Source organism: Lathyrus oleraceus, chromosome 6, assembly GCF_024323335.1.
Source record: "Lathyrus oleraceus cultivar Zhongwan6 chromosome 6, CAAS_Psat_ZW6_1.0, whole genome shotgun sequence".
In the NCBI taxonomy this organism is placed as follows: domain Eukaryota; kingdom Viridiplantae; phylum Streptophyta; class Magnoliopsida; order Fabales; family Fabaceae; genus Lathyrus; species Lathyrus oleraceus.
In genome coordinates this window covers 136,809,033-136,815,773 of record NC_066584.1, presented here as the reverse complement: position 1 = coordinate 136,815,773, position 6,741 = coordinate 136,809,033, and positions in this window count along the sequence as shown.

Here is a 6,741-nt window from a genome sequence, read left to right as displayed (position 1 = left end):
GTGTAAGTATTTTGGTCGAAAAAGGTGTTTGCTTTAAAAATAGAATGAGGGAATGAGAAAAGAATCCATTATTTACATTTTTTGTGTTTGATAAGACTTTTGGTCCCAAGCCTACATACCAACATAAAATGAGGGATTAAAACCTTGTAGTTCGTGGTAAAAATTTCAAAGATGGATGGCTTGATTTTAACAAAAGCTTAGAGTTCTTTTCTTATCAATGGGAGAATACTCAACCAAACATCTACCTATAATGAGAGCTTTTCAACATCTAAGAGGGATGGCAACAACTTGGATTAAATCAACAAGTATGCCACTAACCCCTAATAAATGGAAAGTCTTACACTCAACATATCATGGAATGGGAGAATTACATCTCAACCAAAGATAACTAAAATCTAAATGCTTTTTTTTTGAAAAGTTTAAAAGGAAAAAGGGCACAAAGTGGCCAAAATGATTAGATGAGGTTATTAGTTCTTTTTGGTCTTTTTGAAAATAAAGTCAGTATGATTAATTCATTTTTATAAGTTTGATTTAAGAAAATAGTTTGAAAATTAATGGCAAAGAAGTTTGATCAAGGACAAGGTTTCTACTCATTAAAACAAGTGTAAGTTGAAAAACAACAAGCAAAGAAGTTTTGAAAATGATAAGGAGATTTTGAAATTAAAGAAGAAAGATAAGCTGAAGGGACTATCCTAGACACAATTTAAAAGTTTAGAGTTGAAAAGATCTAATCCATGGGAAGCATCCACAAGACAATAGTGTCAGATAGAAACCCATTTCCTTTGGATTCTCAGGCAAACAACAAAGCGATGATCACCCAAGAAATTAATAAGAAGACCAATGGTATCAAATAAAGATAACCAAACATCCAAGCTAGCACTCCAAAGCAAGCAATCTTCAATATCCTTTATGTGTATCATATGAAAAAATCCCTTGGAGCATACTCACAGAGAAAGCATCAAATGACAACAATAAGGTCAAAATAACAATTCAGATAAAGAGAAAAAGTGTATCAGATAAACCCAAGGGAATTTCTCAAGCTTGTATCAGATGAAAGGCTTTGGCCATATTTTGGTCTCAAATTAATGGCATTGGCCAAGTTTTCTCCATAACTCAGGGAGATTTCCTACTCTAAGTCCATAGATCCAAATCAAGTCACAGACAGGGATCCAACAGGACACCAATGTGTTTTTAAGGGTTTTTGTTTTTATTAAGTGTTTTAAGGTCCTAAGACCACAAACAAAACAAGATCACAAGCACAAAACATATAACAAACACAAAAGTAATAACTCAAATGAGCAAAGTGAAAATAATTGAAGCATAAACATAGGCCCAAGTGGGCAAATAAAAAATATGATATGAGATGCTAAAATAAAAGCATAAAGTAAATAACAAGAAATAAAAAGCATGATACAATCCTATATGCTTGGTGATCTCTCCCAATGTAAACCCAATGAATGATAGGTGAGAAGAGTACCAAGGTGTGATCCCAATGCCAATGCAAAGCTATAAGATGGCATCAGGGATCTTAGGGGTCAAAATTCGGGTCTTACACCACTAACATAGGAGATGTTCACAACATACGAGAAAGAAGGAATAAGCACCTCTTTACCGTCTACCACCTGTCGCATTACGCGAAAAACCGGCGGGAAAAGACACAGAGCCGCCACCGTGCGTTATTTATCCCAAAGGAGGGAAAGGAAACGCTCGAAGTAAACCTGAAAAGGAAATTGTCTTACGACCAGAGATTGCAAGGATCGGGAGTCGGTTATGCGAAGGGAAGGTATTAGCACCCCTACGCATCCATCGTACACGATGGGATCCACGCTCAAAAAGAATAGAAGAAAGATTGCTAAAGATACTACTCAAAACTGCACAAACTGGAAGGAAACACAGATGAAAGACGGAAGAAGAGGACTCGGTAGGATGTCGCATCCTGGGCCTACGTAGTCTGTCAGACACAGACATCAGAGTCGATGTAGTTCGGGGGGGAAACGTGCTCGCTAGGATATCGCATCCTATGCATACGTATCTTCTCTAACCAGAGAAGAATCAGAGCACTCGTAGCTCGGCTGACGCACGCCAAACAAAACGCTGAAAGAAGATGCTAAGACGTCAGAGCTAACACCCAAACACAAACTAGAAACGGAATGCCAATCAATGGGCTTACATCCAACTCCACAGAAGAAACGCAAACAGGAATCCGAATGCCAATCGCTGGACTTACGTCAGACTCCAAACAAACAACTGCACAGGAAACCGACTGCCAATCGCTGGACGTACGTCAGACTCCAAACAAACAACCACACACAGGAAACCGACTGCCAATCGCTGGACTTACGTCAGACTCCAACAAGCAAACAAGAGGGTTGAAAAAGAAAAAAGGCGCCCAGAGAGATCAGCTTATCTCCTGCCTATGTACCTCATCTGGTATGAGGATCAGGGCGACGTAGTTCCCCTAAACAGGGAAAGAACTTCTATCCTAACCAGAGACTAGGGAGATAACAGACTACTAGGGAGACTACGACTCGAGCCTAGAAGTTGTCATGCATACGATCCCTAAGTTGAGGTCTCTAGTCCTAGCCTAACTTGCACAGGGAGCAAGCTAGCCTAAACAGCACATAAGCAAACACAAGCACAAGAGAGCAAGCACACACACTATATGCAAACAAGTGGCTCATACAAGGCTGGGCTTTAGTCAAGGGGTCAAATCAACCTCGACAAACAAGCCAACTGGAAAGGGGTGTTTGGAGCTCTTAACCCTAACATTGAGAGTTAGGGTGAAGCAGATGAAATGGGAAATGAGGGTAAGACCTCATAGCTCTTATCCCTGGCCTGGGAGAGCTTCAAACAATGAAAGTGTGGGAATCCAGAATGTGGGACTCTATTCCACATGACTGACACAACAAGATTTTGGGTTTTTATTCAAAGTGCATCAACACATGGTATGAGCAAGATGAAAGACATAACTGAATAGCATGGGATGGATTGCACATCCCTTTTATCTGCCAATGCCTCTTCACTTAGGAGGTCTTTGAATGTACAAGGCACAAAGATAAACAACCACAAACATTGCCTCTTAAGGAGGGCTTCAGACAGGTGCCTGCCAAAGTAACATGACAGGTCTTCCAGACTACATGAAGATCAAGGAAGTTACCTAAGTGGTATGCCAACCACAAGCAAAACAAAGCAACTCAAACAATGAGTTAAAGCGGCTAAAGTACCTGTGTAAACAACCAAATAATCAATATAGTGCTCAGACAAACAGACAACAGTTAATAGATCTTAACAGACAGACAATCCCAATATGTACAACAAGCCATAAGGAAAACACTCAAGTGAATTATCATCAAAGCCTACAAAACAACCAAATGTTAGCACACAATAGCCAATAACCAAGCTCAAAGGATGGAGCAACAACAATCATGGAGATGAATGCTTGAACCTGAAATTCAAAGCTCAAATGTGAGTCCAAACCCCTAGGGCAAAGCCTAGGGTCAAAAGTGGGGAAAAAAAATTCAAAACAGAAGCTAATACTCATCACAAAGCAACTTTAATCAATCATGAACATGTCCTAAAAAGACCAAATCAAAATCATTAAGCATGTTCATTTCATGTGCAAGAGAAGGCAAAGGCAAATCCAAAGCTCACAAATGATCATCATGAATGAGAATTCCATATCAAAACAGAAATGACTCAAACAATCCTGGAAAAAATCATGAGCATACAACATGTCCAATAGAATCAACATACCAAAAATCATAAACAGAGAAGCTCATTTGATATGGAAATGAAAATGCATAAGCAAGACATCCAATTATGTGACACAAATTGTCACACCTAAAGTACATGTGTCCCAAACAGTGAAGATAATAGCAAAAATGCCAAATAAAATCACACAAATCCATCAACATGTTAACAATCATCATGCAAAATTTCATGGCATTTGGATCAATATTGAACATTTTATGATAGAAAGAATGAAGTAAGGTCCAAATGTACACATGTTCAAAGAATGCAACACAATTCAAACTCCAGCCATGCACAATTTCAGAAATTTACATCATAAAATAGAAGACATGTCAAGGATCAAGTAGCAAAAAACCAGGAATTATTTGGAGCATTTTTCAATTAGTTGTGATTTTTTGAAGTAGCATGGAAAAAATGAAATAAAAATTGAAGTAATCATGAAAAATACAAAAATGAATTGAAGAAATTCCAAACGCGTCCCAAAACGACGCCGTTTTGGATAAGTGGAATTAAAATGAAAAATAAACAGAAACACGCCAGGCTGGGATCGAAGAGGGATACGCGGATCAAACAACATTTGCAGACTGTTCTTCATCCAAGAACCCTAGCGCAGCACTCATGGTGGCGCACGGTGGAAACCACCGTCTTCTTCATGAAGACGGTGGTGAACAGTGTCACATGATAATTTTTTTTCCAGTTTTCGAAAGCAATTACACCAAAATGAAGCTCATGCAACAAGGAACACGAATCCACTATCCATTCACTCTAATTCATCATAACAAGTTCAAATCGAGCAAAATAAGTTTGAGGAACCAAACTTCAATCGAGCATATCTCATGCTATAGTGCATCATTTCACACGAAATTCATATCAGATTGCTCAGCATTCAATGTTCTACAAGATTATGCATACAAAATAGTGAATTAAGAAGCTCGAAAATATGACCTCTTGAAGATCAACTTCTGGAAACGCGCGAATCAAGGCTTGGCAAGGTTCAAATCTACTCTAGAACACTTGCTATGATGTTTGATGAAGAAATTGAGACTTGAAACTGCTTCAATCTTGCTTAAATCTGAATTGCCATTGTTATGTTCTTAAGTTCCACATGCACGATTCTGGCTCGAATTCCTCAAACAGAAGCTGAATTCACACTCAATCACATTCACTGATCATGATTCTTCAATAAAATCAAGGTGCTATGTTGAAGAATTTTGAATTGTGATTAGGAGAGAATTTTGGAGGGAGAGAGAATTTTGAGATCTAGATCTAGAATCCTCCTCCATTCTGTTATGATTATGAATATATATGAAGTCCTAATCCACTCTTAATCCAAATTAACCATGATTAGTTGAAATTAAGTGCAAATAAGGTGTATGGCACAAAAATGAAAATTGCATGGTGCATGAAGCATGCACACGTGAACAGTGCTACATGGCTGATCATTTTCACTTAAAAACTCCCAATTAACACAATGGCAATGGTGAAAAACTCCCATGATGTACCAATTTCAAATTTAAGATTTTCCCTCCAAAATCTTCATGAATAAGCAAATGATCATATGTTCAAATTTCATGCAATGTGATGATTGATTTGGGAAATTCATGTCATGAGAAGAATTATGCAAAAAAAGCCACTCAATTTGGAGTTATGAGTCAAAAGTTATGCCCTTTTGAAGTTCCATGTACACTTGGCAATGATTGGATCATATCTCCTCAACTATTCATCAGATCCTCATGATCTTGAACTTTTTGGAAATGGGAGAGAAAGATCTTAAACTTTCATGTTGGGAAAAATTTCATTTGAAGCTTATTTGATGTTGGAAAGTCAAGTTGAAGTTGGTCCAAAAACTTGCCATTTATGGAAACTTGAAATTACAGGTCACTTTCCATTTTGGGAAACTTTTGATCTGGCTTCAAAATCTTCAAGGTATGAGTTTGACATGTTGAATAAACCTCTTTTGGACATGAGTGAGGTGTCTCAAACCATTTCTCCACCTCCTAGATCTTAGTTGACTTGCAGTTGACTTTCATGGGCCCCAGATGACCTGAAACTGCACTGTAGACTTTGAGCCTCTAGCACTTGGTCAAGCTACTTCAAAATGAACCTTGGGTTCACATAAGCTCTCTATAACAACCATAGGGCTTTTATCTCATGGAAATGCTTGTCTCCTTTGCACGGATGAATTCTCCTGATGGCAGTCTTGACTGATGAAATGCAACGTATTATGCAATGTTAATGCAATGTTAGTGTAATGTCAAATGACCTAAAAAAATGAAATGAAAATGTATGCATGACTGGGGGGTGCAAATTTGAGGTTCTACACCACCATAGTAGCATTATACTTGTAAGACCCTCCAAACGAATAACCAATGGAGAAACAACCGTTTTTTGACCATCATATGCAATCACAACCGGTTCTAGGAGATTAAAACGAGGAACTATGACATTCACCTCATGCTCATCTTCATTTCTATCCCTTGTAACCTGAATAAGGTTTTGATCCAACATTTCTTGTAAGTCTCTTTTCCTAACATCACATCCTCGGGGATCTCTGGAGCAAACATGTCAAAAAGCATGGTCATGCTCACAATATCTCAACTCACATAAAGTCGCGTACATTTCAACCAAGGATCTTCTTATCAGATTGACGTCAAAAACTCGATACTTTCTTGGACATCCTTCGACCATATTCATAGCTGCACTGCCATGTTTGGGCAACAAATTAACTTATACATTGGGACTAGAATCTTTAAATGACAAGATACCACTTTGCATTAACCTTCTCACCTTATCTTTCAAAGCGAAACAATTCTCAATATCATGGTCAAGTGCTCCTTGGTGGAATGCACAATGTTGATCAGGTTTATACCACCATGAAAGCTCTTTCGAAACAACTTATGGAGTTCTTGTTTGTACCAAGTTCTTCTAAATTAAAGCGGGAAATAATTTCGTATAAGTCATTGGAATTGGGTCGAATTGTGCGAGCCTCTA